At 38.2% G+C, this 26,967-nt stretch overlaps 1 protein-coding gene across 7 annotated transcripts in view; it reads right to left on the bottom strand.

Moving 5' to 3' along the window:
* LOC135323456 (LHFPL tetraspan subfamily member 2 protein) overlaps nucleotides 1–26,967 on the bottom strand; it is a 134,582-nt gene that overhangs the window by 43,891 nt on the left and 63,724 nt on the right. For 5 of the 7 annotated variants that reach the window (XM_064500817.1, XM_064500821.1, XM_064500820.1 and 2 more), the window contains one exon: nucleotides 25,433–25,492. The exons of 1 other annotated variant lie outside the window; for it this stretch is intronic. The gene's annotated coding sequence lies outside the window, so the exon portion shown is untranslated. Of the gene's footprint in view, nucleotides 1–20,298; nucleotides 20,322–25,432; nucleotides 25,493–26,967 lie in introns of those variants that run through there. One more of the 7 variants, XM_064500824.1, reaches the window with a different exon arrangement.

A 26,967-nucleotide genomic window follows, 5' to 3' on the forward strand; every position in this document is an offset into this window, starting at 1 on the left:
GGGACTGGTGCTGCTGGCCCCTGTACCGGCATACCACAACCTCACAGGCCCCCGAGCCCAAAGACACAAACTACCCAGGTCCGGGTGGCAGAGAAACCCAGGGCTGGCTGAGACCTTCCTAAGTTTCAGGGAGATCTGGTGAGGGCACATTCGCGCTGTCAGCTTTGTCCCAGCTCACTGAAACCGGCCACAAGATACTTGCTGATGTCAGATCCTGCTCTTGGATGAGCCCTGCTAAATGTTTACATCAGTCCAGTTGCAGACTAGCTGCATGCAGTATGTTCACTCCTGTCTGGATATTGTAAGGGGGGGGGGCAGGGGGTGTTAAGATAATTTGTTTGCAAACTGCTTTGAGATCCTTGGATCTAATATTAAAGTGCAAGGATGTTAATCATAAATGTGGATCTACTGACCACCTCAGAGCATACAGAATGCCCTGCACAACTTAGATTCCCCAATGGTTCCCTACAGTTAAGTCTTTATTTCACTGATTTACAGATCTTACTGTGGCTACTTGCCCCTCAAGGCTCCTCCAGGCCAGAGCTGTGTCTACAGCACAGATTTGTAGCATGAAGGGTCCTGGAGCCATGGGGAAGGAATTGCAAAATTATGCTGAAGCTGGTGGCTTGCCATCGAGTAAGGACTGTGATAAAAGGAGCCCCCAAAGAACCACATTCTCTGGCTACAGACTGGCACCATTCATCACATCAGTGGAAAGACTAGACTTGTGCGCTGGGGGTGAGGGGGGCATTACCGCACAGCCTGAGGGGGCTGCAGCAAGAAGGAAAGATTCTTGCACCACATTCTGCTCCTAATGCCGGAGTCAGGGCCGTTTTGGCCTGAACTCTCTTCGTGACCTCATCCACCATGACTACCCTTCAAGTTCTTTCTCTAAACTCATTTTCTCAAGGGAGCTCAACAGTTGGAAATTGCAGCTACACATGAGAAAAAAAAAAAAAAAAAGAGAAGAAAAAAAGAAACATACACAGATTCTCCAGGCAAGCTCTCAAAAAATGAACTTCCAGTTGGTTTAGTCATCCGTTTCCAGCAGTCTGTTCTGTTTCACCCTGCTGTTCTTATTTTCAAGACATCAGTTTTACTGCAAGATGCTTTCTGGGGCAGAGTACTTTTGAAATCAGAACATCAGACACTAAATGGGATCATGGGATCAATGAGGCGCCTCTATTGGAGAGCAAACAAACAAAAACCAAAAACGAACTAATTCACTGGAATTTCTCAAGAGCAAGAGGATCTTCTCTGGGCTCTCTCAAGGTAAAACATACTTGTTCAGAATCTCCATTTCTGTCTGGAGTGTCAAGTGCCAAGTGCTTTTTCTTATTACATAATTTAAAATATGTTTACTCTCAGTCATATGACTTAGATATACTAATTCTAAATGCAAAATACATCATCTCAGTTTAAAGAATCAATGGGAACAGATATATCTAAAAGTTCCCATAGCAGTAAAAATGTAATTAAAAAAATTAATAAATGTTGAAAGTGTAAACTAAATAGAACAATGTACTTTTTTTTTTCTATAAGTGCACAACAGAGAGAAACAAAGGGATTCAACTTACAGCAAAATAATAGGAACATTAGCAAATTTGTGTTTAAAAAAAATCACCTTTTCCTTTTTCCCTTCAGGAGCAGCTGATGCTAATGGAAGTATTTTGGTTTTCAGATAACAGAGAGGAAAGAATTTCTCCAAGAGACAGATAAAAGGATGTAGGTAACCCTATATATACAATCAGAATTCTCAAATGTTTGCATCACTGACAGTTCCTGAGGGTGCTGGGGGAAAGATTAAGCTTGATTAAATTGCAGATTGTGCAAGTTTATTTATGGACTCCACTGAGAAACAGAAAACAAAAACCTATGTGGAACAAAGCTATTTCTCATTAACCTGTTGGTAAAATATCTGCAATCAGTCTCCCAATTATTTTCAACATAAAAACATTGTTTTATTGTGAGCTAACTGAGAAATAAACAAAGTTTAGTGAAGGTGTTACATGGGAAGGTAAAGGGAGAAGCAAAATTATTTCAGTCTGGGAGTCTGAAATAGGCGTTTCATTGCCTACTCAGTCAAAATTCATGTTTCAGATGTGTTTGTCGCACAGTTCTAATTCATTTAATGACCTATTCAACTTAACTACCATTTATTTTCAGCACTAGTTACTCTGTAGGACATGCATTTTGTCATAAGAAGATTTTGCTAACATTAAAATATTTCCTGGATAGTTTGGAAGCCCTACTATATTCTAAACCAGAAACCTAGAATGTCAATTCGAAATCAGAGTACCGATAAATTAGCTCTCCAACGATGTACTCCAACACAGAAATTGGGGACAGAGAGGGAAGGACATAGAAATTGAGCAGAACATTTCTCGTAGTTCAAAGTCTATATTTTTCCAGAAAGACTGCTCAGGACCACCAAACTACCAGCTCTATTCATATTCTTCACAGGAACCTGAACATACTCTTCTCTACTGGCAAAGGACGGTCCACGGATTTCCCCTCATAAGAAACTTAAAAATTTCTTAGAACACAAGAGAAGACAGCTTATGTACACGTTACATTGAATGTTCTGTTATATGAACTCACAGACAGTGACTGGTCTGCCAAGCACTGAAAACCATAAAGCATCACGACCTAAGCGAAGCAACAGGGACAGGACGTAGCCTCCACCGAGTGTCCACCGAGCCTCCCCAGCTCGCCCTCCTGGCTCTTCTGAGGCAAACTCTTGGGAGAATCACCAAATGCTCTCTAAACTTCCTTCTCCTTTGCATCCCTTGTGAACTTAAAGGACCCAAGCAACTGACGTACTCCCTGGGAGACTGCAGGAAGGACATATTTGTTGAAGACATCTGGACACAAGGTTTCAGACCTAATCTAACAATTCTGAATAATCACTTGGAAGACACAGAAGAGTTTACTATTGATTCCAGCAGAGACAGCATTTAACCTGTTCAACCCACTTCTTTATACAGAGGATCGCAGCTATTTTTTACACTCTACAGCTGTAAGAGAAAATCTAGCTGGACTTGGATTTGATCCCCTTATTGCACCATGCCTCTGAGATTAAAAAGTCGCTTCTGTTCCTAGAAAAGTTCAAACAGTCAAAAACCAAGCATTTCTTTTCAGGAAGTTTTATTTAGAGACATTCTAAAAGATCATCAAATTAACTCAAAGCATATCTAAAAGAAAGGCTGCAGCTAACTCTGCCTGTAAGAAGAATGGAAACCAAAAAACAATTAAAATTACAAGTCTGAGCATGAAATATTTTCAGCCTTTGATTTTTTGTGTTGTCTCAGTTCCTCCAGTCTTTTAAAATGTCATAAACCATCTCTGTGCCCCAGAAGCTGCATTTCAGACTCTCAATCAGCATGCTTGTGTATGCGAAACATACTGCTGAGTTAGCCTTCACCTCTCATGTCTAATCATAAATTATATTTCCAGACAGATTTAGTGAGAGCTTTTATCACTGATTTAGTGAAACAGAGACTGAAAGAAGAATGCTGAAATGGGAAAAAGCACAATTATGATGGAATATTCTCTTACTTAGGCCACGTATTAAGAAGTCTTTTAAAACAAATCCTGGGTTGGTCACCCAAGCAAAAGACAGAAGTCAGTCCTTCAAGGCCTTTCACAATGTACTAGAGGCTGAAGAATCAAGTTTATAAAAAACCTTGAAAGCAATGAAGAGATTCATGCTGGATAATACTTGTTGGCAACAAGTGATCTTTGCTTTTGGTACACGACAATGCAAGAATTGCTCTGGCTTGTATTAAAGTGCCATTTAATGTGGAAAGTCCAGGCTTAATAGGTTAGTTGGCCTAAAGAGACTAAGATCCTATGTGAAAGTGAAGTTCTACACAGTATATTTGGGATATTTGATCAACAGTTTGACTCATTCTTCTCAACACAGACCGCTGCCAGCAACAGGAGGAGCAGATCCTCTCTACAATAGCTTTTTCCCTGCTTTCTTTTTTGTAATGCCAACATCTTTCACATAACAGTTTGCCTATAAGTCTACGCTTCTTTTTTTAATCTCCTGATTCCATAATAAGGATACAAAGATGCCTGGGTTTTGTGTCTATAACTGTATATATGTATTTTGTGGGATCAAAGATTATAGTGGGCTACTTTGAAAAAACCCTTTTCATAGAATTCTTCTTGTTCTGAAGAGTCCTGGCAAGTTGAATTTCATTGCATCCAATCTGTCTGCAGTCTGAAAAAGACCATTCACAAAGCTGAAAATGACCTGTTATTCTTTGACTGCGATGACCAGCTAGTGCTGAGAAATATATTTGAAATAAAATTGAAAAGAATATTCAAAAATGTATCAAATTCAGTCAAGAGTTACTGAATACTTCCATACTTTCATTAACATATATAGAGAATATACCCACTCTAACTTCACAGAATTAAAAAAATAAATCAGGAAAAAAATTTACAGTACTTTGAATTTCTTCTCTGGTGTAATAAGTACGGCAAAATCTCAGCTAATGGACATGTTATTTTTAACACAAAGTGAAAAACAATCTTTTAATGGTATTTGTTTACTTCTTTGTTAGTAGTTTTATTTATTTATTTTTAAGAAAAAAGAATTGAACTATTTAGTTGTGGGCTGAGTTGATTTTCCTGCTCTGTTCCATTGCCATTTTAATCCATGCTCTTCAATTTCTGTCTACATAGCTTTGTTCTATAGAGACACAATCTTTGGGAAGGAAAAAAAACCCAGGATACTTCTATCTACAATTCCTTACACAATAACTTGATGCCTGAAGTCAAATTTCTTTTTTAAGTAGGAAGAATGCAAGGTTAATTTAAATTTTCATTGTTTTGAGAATTGTTGAAAGTTGCATTTAAAGACAACAACCGAGTTCTCAGAATAGGAAGTATTTTGACATATTCATCAAAACTTTAAATCCCTTCCTTCAATAGCTAGTATGAGAACATTTTAACAGATAAATAAAATGGAAGAACGCAGATTGAAGTCACAGGTACCTCAAACTCAAACTATTCAAGTCATCATATTCTTCTGGAGGGGTGTTCTTAATGTCACTCAACCACTATTATCATAATCTAGATATCAATGGTATCAAGACGAGACAAGCGATTAAGGTTTTGCCAATGGATGCACTTATCACATTGTCTCATAGATATTTAACTTATTTGCCCATCAACAGATCTCTGTAACACACCCTTAGAAAGGAACAAATTTCAAACACAAGATCTCTCAAAAAGATCCTGCATAAACTTTAAAAAAACTGTATTAAACTTTTTCAATCTGTCAATGTCCTTTAAGCAAAGAAAGATGTCAATTCTTTGTCATCATGCACCTTTTCCTCTGAACTTCTGCTGCCTGATCTTTTACAAAATTCATCACATCAGTGTCTCAGGCTGAAGCCACTGAAGAAACGCACCCTGTCTCTCAGTCTTCCTGTCTTGATGGTCATCCTTTCCCTTCACTGCTGAGATCCACGACATTTAGCTATGAATAAAAGTAGCAATGATTCCAGTTTGATTGGCATTAGAAGAACAAAGGAAAATGTTGACAAACTGATGAGGAAAATAACAGAAATGGAGAAAATGTCCTATGCTTTATTTGGAGATGGGAGAGATCATGGAACAGAAATGCATGCAAGTGGATGAAATAATGAAGCAAAAAGATATTTCCGTATTATTATGGAAAAGTTAATGTATTTGTGAGACCTAGCCTTACCAAAACAATTTCATTAAAAAAAGATAATCATCATGATTCTGTGTTGGGAACTACCCGCACAGAATAATGCTCTGCATAATCATTTTTCTTCTGCCCAAATATTTACATTTTTATTAGTGGAAGAGTAACCCATACTCTTCCCTCCCTGGATTAAAGCATCACCACCAAATTACACAAAAACTCATGGCTAACTGGAAACAGCTGCTAAGCCATTTGCATCTCCATTGCTTTGTAATACCCACTAATAACTCGGAAGGATCATATCTCACATCTGCTTCCCTTCTACATCAAAGTCATAACAGATAGTTAGTAAGTGAAATTGTTGTAGAATCTAGATCTTGGAGAGAGACATAGAAAGTGATCCGGTGGTTGCTGCAGATGTTCCCCTCTGTACGTTTACTAATAGTTGCCTGGTGAGTTTTAACATTCTTGGAGCCAGGGTCTCCAGATGTCTTCTCCAAAATTAATAAGAACAACTGGAAAGTTTACAGGAGTGAGACAATCTAAAAATTCTTTTTTCTTAATTACTTCCCACAATTTTTTTCCAACATCTCAAGCAGCTCCAATATCCACAGAGGAACTGTGCAAAATAAATAACAGATAAAATAATAGATATTCTGCCTTAACATAAATATGAACAACTATAGCATACCAAAACAAAAGCATCACAGAAGACCCCATACCATATACCATCTCTTCTATGTCAAAGAGACACCCTTTTATTTTCACCAGCAGCACTTAAGCTGCCAGGCTGCATTGTCTCTTGCTACTGTCAAGCATTCTGTTCTTATGCTCTTAGTACAGCAAAACAGTGAGCTTACAGTCTGACATTAATGCCCATCACATCAAAGACATTATCCATAAGGTCTGACAACACAAAATGAGATACAGGACTCCATGCACTAGAATTTAATGAAAATGAACTGTAACACAGATGTTCTACCAGCATTTTTCTGGCCATTCTATCCTACACTGCCCTCAAGCAATCGCATCTACTTTACTTTCCAAAGAACCCCTCTGGACACAAAGAGAAACTAAGACGTATGATTCACACATCCAAACTTTCAAATTGTATTTTATTATAAAAGAACTTGGCTTGTTTTCATATTATCAAATGCATCAAATATTTTCTCATTTCTCTTGAGGGAGGAACGCAGATACTCTATTCTTATTAAAATTCAAACAAAACAGATTGTACAGAGAACCCCAGTTTCGGTGATTGCAGTATTTCATTCAAGGACTTGAATCGATTCCAGCGAGAACCCCGCAACCATGACCTCTCAGTACGCATACAGGCATTTTTTTTTTTTTTAGTCACAATTTTATGAAGATGTACATACATAAAACAGGTTCCATCCAGGCAGTATTTATCGCCTTCCTTGCCTCCTGCCAGAAACTTTTCTTCTTCTTTAAACAAAGAGCTACTGCTTTTCCTAATGGAATGAACATTTCTAAAGCCCCGGAAATCTAGCTGCAATTAGGTAATATAAATCAAACCACAGTAATGAAACACTCAGATGACCCAGTTTTCTAACCAACGCAGCAGGAAGGTTCTATGGAAGCATTTCTAGGGATTTCTAGCACTAGCATACAATGTACTTATCTGTCAGGAATAGAATCAGGCAGACCACTCTTCTCCCTTCCCACAAAAAGATTGTGTAATTCTTCTTTGTAAAAAACAAGACAAAACAAAGCAAAAAACCCTACCCACGAAAACTAAAAGCCAGAGTCTATAGGGGAAACGAAAATCCTTCAAAGTTTTAACCAAACAGAAAGACAACTCATCTTCGAAGAGACAGCATGACAGAAGTTAAGGATAATCACTTTGAAGGCAGAAAAAGCTTCAAGATCTTGATCTAGTACAGGTGAGCAAGGCCATAAATCAGGGCTTTCAGGTAAAATCGGGACCAGCTACTTCCCTGTTAGCTGATTTAGAACAAACGAATGTCTCTTGTTTGCACCAGAAATTCCATTCTTGTAAAAGTTGGTAGTATATATCTATGAAAAATACAGATTTTAAAAAATTTCACATTGAAAAAGGTTACTGGAAAATTCTTCATTGGCTCAATATCAGCCAGCATTAGCTGGTGAATGACAAGTTGAAACAATTACAAACTATTTTGGACAATACCTCATGCATGTAAGAAAGAAATCTGATGAAAGAAGTTTCAAAATTGTTCTTGCCCAATATACTTCTCCAAATAAGCATTATGTACTTCATACTGGCCAACTTCTAAGCTGTTGTTATATGAGTGTATCTATCAGCCTCCCAACTTCTACCACCCCTGTATTTTCCTGCCCTTTACGAGCTAAAATCTTCTTGAAAATTTGAGACAGAATAATGGTAATATTTGTAACATAAGGCAATAGACTGCCAAGAGCTACTGTTTTCTTATTAATCCGGAGATGGGAAAAAACAAAGAACTAATCACCCACTTCCAGGAAGGGCCACTCATAATTTGCAGATCAAGCTGCACTTTCCTGTTCCCTCTCTATTCCTAGACTACCACAGAATAAAAGTTGTTACTTTCACTAAGGTCACAATAGCACCCTCTTTATAGAGAAGGAGTTTAATATTGTCCCTCAGACGTAAACTTAATGCTAAGGTACTAATTATTTTTTGTAACATGGAACTGTCAACTTGGAACGACGAACTGAATGAAGTAACTTTGAGCTTCAAAGGCAGTAGCTAGGGGTAAACAAAACCCTTAAATAATACAGATTGGAATACTATACTGTCAGAAGCTACATAATTTATAGTTTCAGCAGCACTGCAAACTCCAGAGGATATTGGTACTATGGAAAAAAAAACCCCAAGTTAAACAACATTGAATGTTTTTGTCTGAATACCTCTGCAGGAAGGCTTTCCACTCAGCAAAGAAAAGGCTGGAATCTATTCTTTATGTAGTAGCATTCAGTCTGCCACACACACAACTCCTAAAACGTCTGTGTGATTTAGAATCCTGAATTGTTCTTTTTCCTTCTGCAAAACCACATTTTCCTCTTAGGCCTTTACACATTAAAAAAGACAAGTTAGCTGCAGAGGACTAGCCTGTTCTAAGAGCTGAGCTCCCCCTTGGTATGAAGGGGCACAATTCAAATCACCCTTTAAAAAGAGCAAGCACACAATTCTGTCCTGCAACAGATAACAACACTACTAGGTAATACTAATGTTAACATTTGAGAATTACAGATGATGTTAATCTGGGACAGTGCATCGTATTTAGCTAAAATTATGAAGGCAGCATGCTATCAGCATAGCTGCAATCAACCCCTATTGTGCAACTGTAAGCCATTATATGCAAGCCTGCAAAATGCTTTAGTAACGGCAAAACGTTCAGTCTAGATCTTTATCAGAAGATGATCAGAACAATAATAAAAAAATTGCAAAGACTTCTACATCCATTTAATTAAACTTGTTTGTTCTTTACTACTGTATGTACTTTAACACACTTAGGCAAAAAAACCAGCTCCATTCCATCACTGTTAATAAATTTTCCATGGCAAAAAAGTCTGTTGTTATCATAACTTTAGATTGAATGATAAAAGTTTTACTTCAACAGAATTAGTTGTTCTAGAACATGTCATAGAAACATCAGACTGTTATGACTTTTAGAAATAAAATTTAAGAACCTGACTAGCTCTTTTTTTTCTTCCTCAAATCACAATTTAAAAAAATGAAGTTGTAAAGTTGTAAACTACCCAAAACTATGTGAAAACTAAGAAGCAGGAGAACTGGAGCAGCTCACTAGTCACCAGATTTTTCCATCTAAATACACTTACATTTCAAGGAGGAAAACACTGCTTTTGTTCCAAAAATAATTAGGGTAACGACAAAAGGTCCAGCCTTTTATCTACTGTTTTCCAACTCTACTCTTTTCTTCTCTAAGCATTTCTAAAACATCTGAGGCTAATATTTGTTACATTTCTCTCTGGGCCTGTTTAAACCCTGTGATTTATAGACTCTACAGGTGAAAAATTACCTCAAATACAAGGAAGTGAAAGAAATAAAACTACTTAATAATGATCTAGCAACCACCTTTTGAATGCCTTTTCAAATAACATGCCAAACCGAAGTTCTATGAGACTTCTAGGATGAGGTTTGTTACAACATACTCTCCTGCAGTTTAAGGGTATAGTCACTGCTTACCAAAACCAATGGGAGTTTTTCACCTACCTTCTATGGACTCTGGACAGAGTCCCAGCCTACTGTACCAACATTACTTAAGATAGAGGTATTTTTCCTTATTGTTCAAACACAATTGCATGCACACAAACAACATCACAGGAATAGCTCTTGAAAACATCACAGCTGTTTCTCACTTTAAGCCTTAGATCCAGGTGGATCATGTAACGATTTTTACAGTCGTGCTGATTATTCCAAATTTGAACATCGCCAAGGTATTAAAAATGTCTAAACCTGGGTGGATTAGCCCACCCTGGTTGGAAAATCTGACAAAAGACATAACTTCATATAATTCTAGTTGATTTAGGCATGCTATAAATAGCTGGAGTGTTATAATAGACACTGCATCATTGCATCCTTTGCCAATTAAGAAACTGGATTAGAACACACGCAAACAGCTAAGAATATGGAATTAATCCACACAGTAAACTCAAGAGGAAAGTGGACTCATTTTCCACTTGCTCTAAGAGCCTGTTATTCCCATTCTCTCTTGCTTCTCATGAACAAGAATGGAAATAATCATAATACTGAAAGCCCAGTTTTGTAGACATATTTTGGAAAGTGGTCCTCTTATTAAATATATAACATTTTACAGTACACTAGCTTCTAATTAAACTGTAAAGTTGTCTGTCACATTATTTGATATCTTACTTTTAACAGATTTGAAGTCAAACTAATATTGCACCTTAGTGAAGGATGATGTATAATTACTTAGATCAATGCTTATAATTTCTTCACCTGGCATAGAAAGTAAAGTTCCATTTTCCATTGCACACTTCCCAGTGATACTACTTTTTTTTCTATTAGCATGAACAACAACACAAAAATATGCTTATGCAAAACAGTTAGGTGAATCTACAAGCAAGATCCTGTAAAAAAATGTGCAACTGTAGCTGATATCAATCGAAACTAAGGGAGTTCAAATGATTTCCAGCTCCTGTGATTTTGTCATGAGTCATCTTTTGTTTTTCCCTTGAGTCATATGTTTGGGAACCGCAGTAGCGGTGCTCATAATTACATTTTACAATTTCATTATTGTGGTGAGGCTATGTGCCTTTTTAGATATATGCATCCACACACAAAGCATGAACATGACACTCTAGGTAACATGCCAGGTTACTGGGTATCAGATTTTGTTGCACAAAAAGCAAGAGATTATTACAAAAGTGTTTTTAATCTTTTAATGACAATTTCTTAGTGATAGTTCAATAAAATCTGTTTACATGAAGTCCAACATATCTTCTTGGTTGTGTACTTTCACTAACAAGACAACTCCCAGTTATCCCTTTTACAGAAAAACAAATATTACATTTTATCTACCAGACGGCTTATGATAATGATAGCATTCCACCCACACAAGTTGGAACAAGGCAAACAACTGGAAGTACATAGATGAAGCAAAATTTTCTAAATTTTTTCCTTTCCCAACCTTGATAGCCTTAAGAAGCAACAGCTAAGAACAGAGCACCCATGCCTTTTCTGTCTCTGAAAGTTTCTCACCTCCACACTCCTCGTTTTTGTGAGCTTCTTCTTTCCTACCCTTCTTACCCTTACTGTTTACATACAAGTGGATTTTGGTCTTAAAACTATGAAAAATCAGGTTTTGCTAGATGTAGTATTCTAGTGGTAGAAAAAAAATGTTATATCAATCTAAAATGACTTTAAAAAATTAATAAATAGCATCAGTTAGAAAACCACACTGGTGAGGCCTTTATTGTTAAAAACTGTTATTCTGTTGCATGACTTCAAGTGCATTCAAATGCTGCTCAAGATGCAAGTGGTCACATAAGAATCAGAGTTGTTATTATCTAAACTGGAAGTGGGGAAGGAAAGTACACAAGTGCTTGCAATACAAACACAATTACATATTTTAAAATTCAGCTCCTTTGAATACCCACAAAACTTTAAAATCTATCTTTTATAAAGTTTCTGCCAGAAGAACTTAATTGCTTCTAAGTTTTTGAAAAGCAACTCCTGCAATCAAAATTGCTTTTCAATATTCATATAAACCTCCATAAATCCTAACCATTGCCTGGAGCATATACTGCTGTTCCAGCTATGACCAAAATGATTAAATTCAATAGATGAACATGAAAAGAAAAAGAAAAGAAAAGAAAAGAAAAAAACCCTTTCATCGGGCCCCATTTCCAACACTGAATATATTAAGACTTACTCTCGGGTCGTACCCAGCAGGAAGCAATTCTGCTTCAGCAAAGGACTAAGTAGATGAACTAATGGATCTCTCTCATATCATATTTTGACAATGTTCCACTTTCTAAATAACTTGTCACTTAAAAATGAAAACCAAAAAGACCCCAGAGTAAACCCTCTCCACAAAACAGATTCTAACAAACATGAATTTCAGGGTTCCGCACAGCTGAATGCAGTAACATACAGCCAAGGATGAACTTCTAGAATACGCTGTTATTTGCTAAAATAAGCAAGATTGTGCTCTGGCTGCTATTCCTACAAACATTCCCATCTGGCCTCAACAAACTAGGGAGAAGAGTGATGCAATTTCCATGGCACCTCCACTCTCAAAGCCAGACACCCACCAACTAGGTGTCAGCAAGCTCTTACACAAGTCGTCTCAAATTACAACTTTGCACCAAGACACAAAACTGGTTCCCTCTAACATCTGTTAACCTAATTGGTTCCTATGAGCCTGTAACAATTAAACCTGTTGTTGCAGGGAGGAACAAGGAAAGGGAATTTTATATAGCCACAGCTGGGCAGTTAGCAGAACAAATGGACCCCATCTGTATCAACGATTCTCACCAAAATCCAGTTATGAAGCTGCGAGAACAAGCCATAAATGAGGCCGATTGCTTCAGCAATTGGAGTGAGCTCCAACTGCTCATCAGCTGCTCTGTCACAACAACGACCATAGGCAGCGTGCAAAGGCTTAAGAATCTCAAATCAGCAAATTTAACAATCCTGGAAGAAGGAAGAAAGACTACCACCATGCCAAATATGGACTGAATCACTTGTTCAAAGTAAAAACAGAGTTTCTCTACAATACATGACAGAATTGGCAGTTTTTAGTTGGCCTGTATTAAGAGGGAAAAAATTTGGAATCAAAGTCCATGATTAGATTTAAAATGTTTTTAAGAAAAAGCGAAGTATTGCAACAGTTAAGCAAATTCAGCTCTTCACTGATGCAGAATATTTCATTGAATTTAAGTCAGAAATAGAACCTTTTTCCTCCAAAAGAAAAAATACAAATAGAACAAACTCATACCCAGCTTTGTATTGACCCCAGTTCTGCAAACATTTACATATGAGCCTGTCTCTATACACACTGAGATGATTTTTAATTTCAGGAGGAATCTGCATGAGGGTTCACAGACCAGGAGCTATATTGTCTTCCATATCATCAGCATTCAGCATAAGGAGAGAAGCTAACAGTTCATAAGTTTTGTAAAAGATCTGTAAGCCCTAACATCTTCTCACAGCCAACACCGCCGTTTTCTTCCAGAGTGCCTCCATCAGATTCATCTCTGGTACTAACAGCCAATTTCTCTTCCCTTCTGTAACCAAGTTTTAAAATGACTTCATGGAACACTTCTCAAAGTATTTTATTTTGTTCCATGTCCTCTTCTGCATGTTCTGCCACAATTCTATGATTCTGGGCCCAACACTCTACTGAGATGATACTACTATCACTGGAAGGTCCTCAGAAGCTCTTGTGACACCCTATCAGATTATGTACCTCACAGTTGGACACCTTTAATAGCTCACATGGGGGCGGGGGTGGGGGGCAGGGAGAGAGGACAACCCAAGTGTTATTTACCTGGTGGGAGCCAGGCAGTTAATAGCTTTCACCTTTGTTTCTATAAGAACTATCTAGTGGCATTTATTTTTGTATTGTTTTGTTTGCTATTTATCACCTCTTCCTCTGCTCCTCCAATTTTCACCAGCCTTTGTGGAATTCCATAAAGTCAACTTTTAAAACAGGAATATTTCTAACAGGTAAGTTGAGACTTATCTGGTATTTGTAAGTAAATGCAAAAAACTCCTCCCTTCTCCAGAATATCATTGAAGAAGGCCTATGTAGCTAAAATCCCATTCTTTTCTCTCTGTATGTTTCCTCAGACAATTGCAGTTATGGATTCCTATCACTTTCTCCATAATACCGCCCAAGAATTTATCAATTAAAAATGTCCTTTTGTCTAATGATTGCAAAACACTTCCAATACATCTCAATTACACTTTACAGTTATTCTGAATCAGACTCAGTTAGCATCAGAAGAAGGTTGTTCCCAATTATGTAGTGCTATTTGATGCTGCAACAGATAAGATTATTAAAAGTGCTCCAAAGCAATCAAATTTAATGCTCCTCAAATTTCTGAAAATGCTAGACTCCTGACAGGCTTTCTGTAAGCATGAAAGTTGGAGCGATGCATCCAGGTGCATTTCATAATAGTGCTAAGGTTCTGTATGCATCTTTGGGCTTGGAAATGGATTTTAAGTTACATAGCCTTTCTAGACCTTTCTCTCATGAAATGTCATTTCACATCATTTCAGGTTAATGAGGCCGATCATCTCAAGTACCTCTGATGTTTTTTAATAAGTTACTCTATTTCCTCTAAGCCTTCTTTTTTTTCCATTTCATTTTCATTTCTGCTCTGCCTAGGTTGTGATATGGAAGAGTTCACTCAAGACGGAACAGAGAAAGATCTTGATTTATCAAGAACACATTCTTCCCCACTGGCACAGTATATACCTCTGTACTGGTCCGTTACCAAGAGTGACAGGAAAGCTGCAACAGGCGCCGCAGCGAACGCAGAACCCGTGGGAGAGCGTCAGAATGTAGGACAGACAAGAATGAAAACTTCTACACAAAACGCGTTAAAAATTCTGATTTTGCACTTCCAGTCCCAACACCCATCTCTCTATTAAAAGTGATATATAAAACAGAGAATCGCAAATAGGGGAAGGGGAAATTCCATCCAGCCTCTGCCACTGCTCATACTCCCCCTGAAGCACGTCTCTTGCTAGCAGCCATGCAAAAAACATACCAGCAGGGACAGAATATAGAAAATGAGCCAGGCCACGCATGAGGATCCTGGCTGCCCTTCTGTCTGTGCACGTGGTAATGACTGGTTGAGCTGGGGATGCCTCCTCATTCTCATCTTACCTTTTCCTCTTCCACTATGTAATAATGAACTGACCCGAGATACACGAGCCCCACACGCAGGGCAGCACTTCTCCTCCTAGGGACATCCAGCCCTGCTGGCCAGGCCAGGCCAGGGGCTGTGGGCCTGGCCTATAAGGAACAGGGCTGCGGGAGGAAGAGGCACTTCCTCTCCCCAAAGAGATCTCTGCATAAGCAAACAAGGGCATGAAAAGAAATGTACACCTAGCTAGTGGTGTACAGAGCCACTCAGGCAGCGGGGTGGATGCAGCGAGCCCAATGAAAGTCAGATGGCAGGATTCTGGCAGAGGGTAGAGGAACAGATTAGGCAGCACCTTCAAGGGATAACGTCACTGGAGCTTGAGATACAAAGATTATTTGCAGGGAGAATAAGTTTTTGATTATTACATTCAGGAAGAGGTGGAGACAGTCTAGTCTGTGACAGCCCAGAGTGCATTTATGGACAGGGTATAAAATTACTAGGGAGAAGGAGGAGGAGGGAAAAAAACCCGAGTCCCCTCTGAAATGTTTGAGAATCACTTACAGAAGAGTTGTGATGATGCGACCATTTCTGCAGATAGGAAGCTGAAGCAGAGAGGCAAAGGGCTTACTAAATGTCATACTGTTATATTAAGGAGACAGAAATAGAACAAACCCTGTTTTACATCATCATCACGAGGCTCTTCTCGAGCTTCTCAAGTCTGATATTCCTTCCATTATCTAGCCTAGAAACCACGTACCTATGAATGTGCTTCAGCAACCAGAACTGTAGCTGAGATGAATAAACAGAACAAAAATGAAAGACAAGTTTTTCCAATATGTGCCTAGGCACACCCATACCTAAACTTTTCCAAGTCTCATTTCTATAAAATGGTCATTAAGCCAAAGTAAGATACAGGAATCAGAGCACAGGAAAACAAAATTAAATAAATTACTCTAAGCATAAAAAAAAGACTGGCCCTCCTTCATTCAGTCCTAGATTTTGAATTGTTATTTTTAATAAATGAAATATCATGCTATAATTCCAGAATGCATGACACTGCATTTCACAGCACACTAGAATTGCTAATACAGTAAATTTCATATAATTTATTAGCATGCTTGTTGGTACTGGACTGAGTTATTGTTTTTAGATTCCATGTGTAACTTAAAAATTCACTATATTAATATTATATTCTTGTTAAATTACATGTCTTGAATGGGCAGTGTCAAAAATATCAAATCTTAAGGTAGCAACATTTCACAAGACCACTGAGAAGAGAAACTACTACAAGCAGACAACAGTCTCTAGAGAACGATATTAAAGTTAAGTATTCAAGGAGACCGTGGGCCAAGTTCTACTCAGGCCTGCACTCTCCACATGTCTGAGCAAAACCGCCAGTGAATAATTAAGAAAACAGACTGAGAATATAAAGACAAACTTTCTTCATAATAATAATAATAATTAAAAAAATTACTGCCACAGCAGCTGTCTTACGTAGATTTGTTTTTTCTAGTTTTGCTACACCTTTTTCTTTTTCTCCTTTTCCATAGAACTTCCTGCAGTCTCTATGTGAGACTTGTCATCAGGAAACTGTTGTTTATCATGAATTCCATTACTCGGTTATTTCCAGATTCCAGAAAAAGTGATCCAAAAAATGCTTGTGTTAGCAGTGTTCTATCCTAAAACAGAACTGATGAATTTTTCAAATAATTTTTTGAAATATGCCACAAATTAAAATGTGCTAATACTGATTACCAATTTCGTTCAATAAGAAGGAAGTATACACACGGATTGGTGATTAAAAAAAAGGAAAAATAAATGGGATGAGGACACCTTTCTAAGTAAGAGTCATGGCAGTTGGTCAATTCTACTCGATTCCCTTAGGGTCCCATCTGCAGCCTAAGCAGGACAGTCCCTCTGTGTTTCACAGGTATTAGTATGACATGGATGTCCCTGAGGTAGAGTTGCTAAAGCCATCAGGAAAATGGTCATCAACAAAAACTCAGGAACAAACAAAACCTGCTTGATAACCAAACAGCAGAAGCTGAATGGGTGGGAATGCCAGGGAGGGAGACCTAGGAAATGTTTACATTAAAAATAATGTTGTCTTGACATATGTGCAAAACAGTACTTTATTATCATACTCCCAACAGATTTGACAGTTTCAGGAAGGGATATGAACTGTATCCAATTTCCAGAAAGAAATAGGCTCAATGCGTTCTGGAAAACTAGTTGAATTTCAGCAGATGTTTTCAACATCCCTCGTATACAATTTCTTTTTCTTCTTCTCAGGATTAACTTTCCCAGTAAACAACAACAAAAAGTTATCTGCAGGGAAGGATATTTTCCTTGTTTAAAAAAATCTTTAGAGACTATGAACTTTTTAATTTTCATCTGCATTAAATTTTGCCCCCAAACGAATCTTTATGAAAATATTTTATCTTCCTGTATTGTTTGTCTAAGAGGTGGATTTAAAAATGATCCGGTAAAGGACAACTGCAACCTTCTACCAACTAGACAAAACAGAGGACAGAGGTTTAAGTGCACTTCATGCTCTAAGCAAGTTAATACTACATTCTCAAAACTAAAGGCCATTAAATAGGGTTTTCAAATATATTTTTGAATGGTGAAAAAAACAAAGATAAATAAGGAGTAAGGTACAATCGAGCTGAGGAGTTTGTGCTGATACTTCAGTATTAATTGCATACGTTCTTCCTGCAACTTTCTGCACCGTTACATATGCAACTCCGGGCAGCAGTTAGCACTAGCAGATGCAAAAGATGCTTACTTAAAAAAGTTTGTATTAATTTACTATTTTATAATATAGTACTATCCAGATGCTTCGCACACACCCACAACACCAGTATGTTTGTAATCAAAAAGTGTTTGAGTACAAAAATACGGACAACACTCAGTTTGTATTTCTATTTTGCATAAAACAAAATTTAAAAAGGAATATAAAAAGCCCTCATCAGCCTACACTTGGTATTATTAAAATATTTTTCATACAGCAATACTTGATTTTATCATGGATATTAGCTATATTCTACCAGAATACCATTCTAATATCTTAGGACAATAAGAGATTAAGATATTACTTTTAAAGACATTATAATAGGCATCTTTTAAGTATTTTAGGAGGTATATATAGCACACGAAAACATCCAGCTTTTGGTCAGACATGTTACTTCATTTCCTCCCAATTATTCCACTCCATTGAAAGCAAACCATATTCTTTCACTGTTGTTAATGCTCTCCTCGTAAGTCCTTCCGCGTTACATAGCCGTGTGCTCCGATTACTGTGCCGAGGGGAGCACTGCCCCTAAACGGGACTGCAGTGGCATGATCAGAGCACAGGACTTGGGTGTCAGGAATTCATGCCAATACATCACTGGGTGTCCTTGATTAAGTCACACCTTCATTGATCTCATGCTGTTTTAAAAATCAATGCAATTGGCATTTTGGTGTTTACCTAGTATTCATTAAAAATTCATCTAGTAACATTTGCTCACTTAGCAGCCCAGGCCACTCAGCTCATTATTCTCATTAAATACTTCTTCCTTGGTCTGTCTGCATATATTATTGAAAAAAATATTGTTGCCTTCTGCTTCATTTCCACTATGTATTTAGACACACGAATTTCAATGGATAGAAAGAGGCTACTTGCACGTTTGTTTGGAGGCCATAATGCTCTCCTTCCTTTTAATAGCTTTGGGAATCAATCTCACAGCCCCAACAACTTAAGATAGAGAGGGCCAGAAGGGTACACAAAAAGAATTCCTCTGGGGGACTGAGAAAAAGGATAAGTCTGTCTCAAGAAATAAAATGAGAACTATTTCTTTCAGGTGGTAAATGCCTACTTGGACATAAAGTTGTTGGCTCCATATTTGAGCTCTGTGCATGGCTCTACTTTCTGTGCAAGGGAGCCCTCATCACACCCAGGGTAGAGAGCAAGATGCAATGACAGTTTTGGCAATTCCTGACAAACAGTCCTTCTCAATCTATACACATTTCTTCTAGTTCTTTCACTGACAGCTTATTTTTGAGAGATTTGTTTTCCTGGACTTTCCGATGGCCCTATTTGTAACAAATGATTTTCACGCATAGGCTAACACATCTTCAGACAGATCTAGAGAGCACAACACAGATCCCATGCTTTTGAAATAAGTCAGTGTGCTGTAGTACACGGCAGAAAGACTGTCTTTTACCTTTTCCTCCCCTTCTGCCTAGCACATCTGAAAATGAGCTCAAGCTCTTTTTTAGTTCCAGCAGCTGCCTATAATGGAAAAAATGAAGATTGGCTGTTGCCAGAAAAGTGGGCAGTAAGAAATAACAGATGTGAAGTTTCGACAGCATCCCCGGCCAGCTCAGTCTCACAGACAGCTTCTGAGCCGGAGCTCCCCTTGGGCTGCAGGCTCTCGGAGGCCTGCTTGCATTTCGAGCAGCTGAGCTATGCCTCTGGTTTCGCTGGATTTACTCGGTGACCTCAGCAGCACGTGTAACTGACAGGAAATATTCATATCCTTGCAAACACCTGTGGGCTGTTTGTGAAAGATCTCTGATTAAAGTTAGTCACTAATTTTCCAAAATCATTTTAACATTTCACTTGTCTTCCTCTTTCCCCCTCTCTTCCCTTTTATTTCGCAGACACTTAGGGTGAGCAAGGAAGAAAAGACAGTTCCCTCAACACAAAATCTTATTACATAAGACTTGCAAAGAAAATAAGATCTAAGAAACCAACCTAATCTGGTGTATACCTTTTTAAGAGAAAGGGCAGTGGATGACGAATGCCCTTCAGAGTCAACTTGAATTACAGAAATCATTTTCAAAGAATGAAGTTTCTTCAGGGTTTAAAGGGGAAATCATAAATATAAGAACTGTAGAATATATCACATCAAGGGCAGCTTCTGTCAGCTCAATTTGCAAGATTAAGTAGACTTCAATTTAAAGTAATACTGAATAAAACAAAAGTTATATTTAGGCATCAGAAATATGTCTAGAAAGTGCAGTGTGGATCATAAAGATGACTGCTACTTCAGAAAAGCCAATTATAAAGCAATGGTAGAAAAAGAAATGCTGTCAGTGAAGAATAGGGAGCAGCAGCAACTAATATCAAGCAGAAACAAAGTTGGGCTATCACAAGCCATTGCTCTGATATGTTCAAAATCTGGTCAGAAAACGCAGCTCTTAGGGAGCATTCATTTTCATGCTGTGTCTCATCTGGCGTAGTTACTACCTGTTGCCGAAAGAAACAGTACCACTCTCACCGCCTACTTCCAGCTGCTGATTCCCCGTTTGTCCCTTGTGTTGAATCTAGTAATTTCACAGCCACAGGACGAGCCAGGCCAGCATAGTTATCTGATGCAGCTTTCCTTGCCAGGAAACTAGGTCTTTTGCTGAATCAGCTACTTATCTTGAACTCGCCTTGGGGAGAGGGGCTGATGCAAGAGAGGGAAAGAACAGGCTGAAGTGGTACTGCCCCTTTTGGCATCAGCCTGCCATTGCATAAGACCAGCTGCAACACTAAACCATGCTCTGGATAGTATGACTAGCTTTCTTCTTTCAGAATGAATAATCAAGTGTCTCCAAGATGCCATGTCACGCAGTGAGCCCCTGAGATTTAATGTCACAGCATGAAAGAAATTCTGTAAGTGAGAATAATCACACGACAACTGAAGGCATCCACAGACACCAACGTATAGCGAGACACACGAAGAGACAGTATCAGGACCAAAGGATTTGAAATCTAAACAGACAAAACAAGTAAGAAATGAAGTAACTGTAGCAGGTTAACAACAGAGGTAGAACTAGAACGCAAGGGTCGTTACAGGCAGCCCTAAGCCACTAAGCCACACTTCTTCCTGCAGCTGCAATTGCTATTTACTCACTGCTTGCAGCATGGCACCCCCATGTCAAGAACTGCACATGCTTCTAGAAATAAAAATCATTTGCTGTTCCATAAGCAAATTATCAGTTCAGCCTGGTTTACAGCATCTAAAAGCTTCTCATGCTTTCCCAAGGAAAGACCTCCTAACCTCAATATTTTCTCAACTCAGTAGCTCATCCTCTCCCCTCTAATGATACACAAAAGCAAAGAGAGTGTTATGAAAAAAAGATCCACTGCTATTTCTGTCACTATTAAACAGAAGTGAGGCATTATTTTAGGTTAGTGATTTTAAAATACTTCAAAATTCTCAAAAGAAGGAACAAAGATAAACTGTCCGGAATTCACACACACACACAGAGTAGAGAGGTTGCTGTTACTAGCTTCACATATTACAGCCCACATAGAAAAAGTAGTATAAATGTATAACTTGCTATTTATTCTGGTTGCTAACAAAACAAACAAACAAAAAAGTAAAACCAGTAACACTGGCTACAGCTCCATTTTTGGCTTCCATGGGAGAAAAAAAATCTCCTATCTCCATATTATTACATACAAAACCAAAAACCCCCAAACAAACAAAAATACAAAAACCAACCTCCTGCCCCCATCTGTATCCTTCCACTGTGAACTAAGCAGGATTAACACACGGTGGCTTTTTAGTTACATCGAACCTATTAAGAATTTTTCTATTTTGGGCTTAAGATACGGCAGGGCTTCATCAGAACCCTAAAACATAATTCTTGAAGTCAAACACTGCTATGAGGCGGACAAACAAATTATATGGTTATACAGGGATAAGATGGCAGCTGGAAGACCTTGAGTAAGCCATGGCTGTCCTTTCTCTAATGGCTGTCAGGACATAAGCAAAGAGCTTCAGAAAGACACTTTACTTGCTTTCCTTCGCCTTGGTTTCTCCCAGTTGTTTCCAATGCCAGAAGTACAACCCTCATCCTCCAATCCCAAGTGATATCGTAGGCAGGAAAAGGAGGTATGTATTTTCACCTGAAGAACCACCAGACTGGCTGGGCAGAATCTCCTTCCACAGTTATAGTCACATGCAACTTAGCAGAGTATGTCACATCAACTGGCCGGTTTCAGAGTAGCTGAGCTGTGAAAAGCCTGTGGTCCAAGAACTACAGCCATGCATCAGTCTATGGCAAAAATATTGGCAAGTGGCTGGTGAAACTTCAGCTATGAGAAGAGGGAATCAGACCTCCAAATCTGCAGGGACCAGACTCCTTATTATCCATCAGAGTCTCCAGGCTGACATTCCTCAACTACAGTTAAGCCTCCTGCCTTCCAGAGATGTTCAAGACCAATGTCTAGAGCAGCACCCAACTTTTCCTGCAGCATCAGACTGGAGTGTGGATTAATGTCATTGGGATGTCAGAGACCAGGATGGAGCTTAGTACCCCTACACTGATCAATGCTTGATAAATATTATTTTAATTTTTCAAATAATAACTGGTGATTGTTGCCTAATCCAATTTCAGGGTCTGTCTTTCATGCATGTGTTTGTTGTTTTCACAGTTACTCCCAAATAGTATGGATCTATCACCACTGGTATCAAGAGAAGAATTTCCCATCGGCTTTGCCAGAAGTGAAAGTCCTGAGGTACCTTTCTGTCACTGTATAGAAGAGACTTCCTATCAGACTGTGTTAATTTATTAATGATAGATAATTAAATAATCATTTCTTGCTAGATTAAAGTTGCTGATCTTTTAATTCAATGCTGAAAATATTCCCAGAGAAGCAGAATACTTATTCCAAAAGTCACAGTTAACAGCATATCAAAAGAACAACATTACCTCAAAGTTTTGGCTTATCCATGCCCAGCTCAGCTTAGGTCAACCTCTTCCAAACAAAATGTATATAAAAAAGGCATATTAGCCTATATCTCACTCCTATTGCAACACAACGCAGCATACATACAGGTTGGTGAATGCTATTCACTCACAAGTATGTGAATGCTATTAACAATTAAATAGAAACCTTGGGCAGAAAAGGAGAGGAAAGAGTGAACAAAATATCACAGATTTAACTAAAAGCTTATCAGAAAGTAATTTTATCCTTTAAATTTTCATCTCGGTTGTTTATTTCTTGCTTCCAGTTACAATTTTATTATGAATACTTCAAAAGAATTGCAACTGAAATGAAAAATCTTTAAGTGTTTTCCTATTCTCAAATATGTCCTAAAGACAACTTTCATAATGCCTATGAAGAACATTCAGACAGCTAGGCTCAGTGACAGATCTGGAAACTATTCTATTTACATATTTAGTTATGAAAAAAGTTACAATTTCAGATTTCTTTTAACATGTTAGATCTGCACAGAGCGAACCTTACTAGCTGTGCAATCTGCTGACAGTCGCTCAAGTCTTTGTTTAAGTTAGCTTCACGTTCTTTATGCATGTGCTAGTATTTTTGTTATGTTGCTAAGCATCACACGGTTCCCATCTTAACTGGTCAAAGGCATGTTACTGTAAAATAACTCATGCTTAATCTGTAACAGTATCCAATAAGCAGGTTTAAATTTTTAAGAACTTTCTTTAATTCTCAACTAGCAGCTCCTTAAAGAGCATCAAATGAATGAATCCTTATATTCATTGTTGCATAAAGCTGTATAAATTGCCTACCAGGTATCATGGCCAGAGGACCATGAAGTACACAGTTCAGTTTTCATTCCTAACAAGAGCTGTGAAAGTGTTGTATGGCATCTTGGTGACCCAAAACATGAGCAAGGTTCCAATTTAACAAAAGGTGGTGCTTCAGCTTTTCCCTTACTCAATAAACTCTTAAGCACTTCCTTTGTTTCTATACAAATAGCATTTTAACTGTATTTCAATAGGCCTTAATATCCTCAAATTCTCTGATGAATCAGAACCCCATGTCACAGCATCTCACCGGAAGGGTCACCATATTAACCATAAAATAACAAGTATCAGCACTCTGTAAAGGAGGAAATGATTTCAGTTCAAAATCATGAAATTAAATGTCAGTAAAGTATTAGAAGTTGCTTCTTATGAGCTAGTAAGTTCTTCTTAAGATTACTTTTAAACACATTTGAGTCACCAACAAGCAGCAGTCATAAGCAAGTTTCTTGGAGTTATTTTTAAAACACTATGTACATTTTCTTTAAAATTCCCTGAAAACATAGATCTAAGTTTAGCATGACAGAAAGATAGTTTTTATTTTCAGAATTTTAGGACAGATGACTTTTGAATACTGGGCCTATGGTCACCTGGCCAATTATCAGTCTATGCAAAGAGAGGCACAGACCAGAATTCTCCCTCGTACACTTGTAAAGAATCTTTCTGATTGTTAGAGCTTTTTGTGGGACCACATAATCGATATAGTGGAGTGATACCTTTTGGATTAACACATCGATTTGACATGGTGGAGCACTTGTGTGGTCTGGAACACGTAACTTACACAGCATGAAGAAGTGTGCCACATTATCACATAGGTAAAGAAAGCCACACAGATCCACACACACACGGGTATTTAAGTGAGACTGAGACTAGCTGATGAGATACAGTGTAGTTTGAATTCTTTCTGGCATAGTTCTTCATGATCCTGAAGTTTAAATGTGGCTCCTCTCAAGTCTATCACTTCAGGCAAGAGCAAAACGTGGATTTTTCAACGGGAACTTGAATGTTGTTTGGATCTATCTGCATCTGTCCCCATGACCAAAAATATCCTAGATAACTGAATACATTCAAAGTTGTCAAGAATCTGTAACATTTATTCTAGAGCGCTACCTGAACTAATGTAAATATCAGAAACCGTACCACTACAGAAAATTCACTAGAAAAAGTATTTGACATCTGACATTTTAAAAGTTCTTTCTTCCTCCCTTCCTGCATGCTTCTGTAGTCACAGTAGGGACATAATTGGCACATAGGATGCAAAGGAACAGCAATGAGAAGGGCATAGGGGATCAACAAGATGATCTATCTTTACAAAGGACACCACAATTTGCAGAGAGAACTAGGAACCACAGAAATAAGCTTGGGGGTTTAAAGAAAGAAAAAAATTCAGCTTTCAGTAATTTATTAACTCACCTTAGGTTTACATGTATTCTAAAATCATATCCTATTTTATAATTGTTTAATGTATGTACTGTCATAGTTCTGTGAAGTCTGTATTCAGGCACCACTTATTAAATACAACAGGTCATGGTGTATGTTACTACTTTAACAAGTATAGATTAAGTTACTCTGCTTGAAATATTTGAAGTTCAGTCATTCAAGTTCAGTATTTTCTGACCCGAGGGTGGGGAAAAAGAAGTTTCACTCATCAAAAGCAATCACTGAGGCCATATCCTCTTCACCTTCTTAAAATTTCTGCTTTAAAATTAGATGAATGCTCTGGACAGAAAATTAGGCTAAGAAAAAAATATTTAAGAGGAATAATCTGCTGCACATCTTCCATCTCTCAAACACCAGTCAAACTTCAGAGTCAGACAGCATGCAGAAACACCAGCTAAAGTAATCTGAATTTGTTTTACTCACCTGTGTTCCAAGTCTTTCGATCAACCACTTAGGTCAACCACTTCGGACATCTGGCAATACCTAGAAAAATAATTGATGTAAAATGTAAGAAGCGTACGGAGCCAAAAACATTAAAACACTATTTATGATAAGTACTAGTGGCTGGAATACTAGAACTCTGCTTGTAAAAGGCTATATGCACATGGGTAACACTTCACTATCACGACACTTCGGCTTTGTTAGAAATGCAGCATTCTGGACATCACTCCAAACCACCAAGGAACTAAGAAAAATAAGCATGCGTGGAAGAGTAATGCATAAACCACTAAGCATGTTCCAAATTGCATGTTTTCCTCTATTCTATTAATGTATGTCAAAATTCGAAACTAAATTTAAAGTGATTTGCATATTTGATTCCAAATTATAACAGTATTTTAAATTTTGGTGTAATTCAGGAAGAAGTTTCTAAAATGTTGGAATAAAAAAAACAAGACTTTGATAGCATGTTCAACTCCACAAGCTTATGGAATACACCTCCCAAACCTTTTCCCCACACACATGCTTTTCCCGAAATTCAGCAAGGACAAACACAAAGTCCTGCACCTGGGATGGACTAACTCCTTGTACAGGCTGGGGACTGACTACCTGGGGAGTAGCTCTGCTGAAATGGTGTTGGGGATTACGATGGACAGTTGGCTAAAAATGAGTCAGCAGCGTGGTCTGGCAGCAAGGAAAGCCAAGAATATCCTGGGCTACATTAACAGGAGCTTTGCCGGTAGATACCCAATTTTTCCCCTTCATCCAAAACTTCTTACACTGCATCTGGAATACCATGTCCAGTTTTGCCCCCCGGTACAAGAAAAGTGTTGATAAAATTGAGCGAGTCCAGTGGAGGGCCATCAAGATGGTCAGAGAGCTGGAGGACATGCCCTGTGAGGATGGACTCCCTCGGCCTGGAGAAAAGAGGACTTAGGGGAAGGAAACCTAACAGCAGCCTTCAAACACCTAAGAGGGTGCTACGAAGTAAAGAGCCTGGGTCCATTTTTTTGAGGTGCACAGTGGGAGAGTGAGAGACAACAGTCATAAATTTAAACAGGGGAAGTTCATACTGGATATATTTTTTCACTATAAGAACAATTAAACATTACAGCAGCTTGACCAGAAAAGCTGTGAAAACTTGTATGTTCTGGAGACCCAAATGGCCAAAGGGCTGAGCAAGCTGGTTTGATTTCAGTACTGACCCTGCTTTGAACAGGAGGTTGGACTAGAGACCTCCTGGGACCCCTTCCAACCAGGAGGATTCTATGATTCTGAACTACAGGTTTTCCTAGAATGAGAAAAACTTAATTTTTATCCATAGATCAGGGCAGGACATACAGAGAACTTCTCTTTATCTACAAGAATAAAATGACTCAGCAAGTCAGGAGGATCTAATGAAGAGGTATAAATTGATTTTTGAGAACATGGTTTCACAAACGAAAATCTGTGTGGGACTCTTATCAAAGCATGCTGCTGAGAACAGACGGAGGAAAACATACTGGGGGTACTGGAAAGTC

The sequence above is a fragment of the Dromaius novaehollandiae genome, chromosome W (assembly GCF_036370855.1).
Source record: "Dromaius novaehollandiae isolate bDroNov1 chromosome W, bDroNov1.hap1, whole genome shotgun sequence".
NCBI lineage: Eukaryota > Metazoa > Chordata > Aves > Casuariiformes > Dromaiidae > Dromaius > Dromaius novaehollandiae.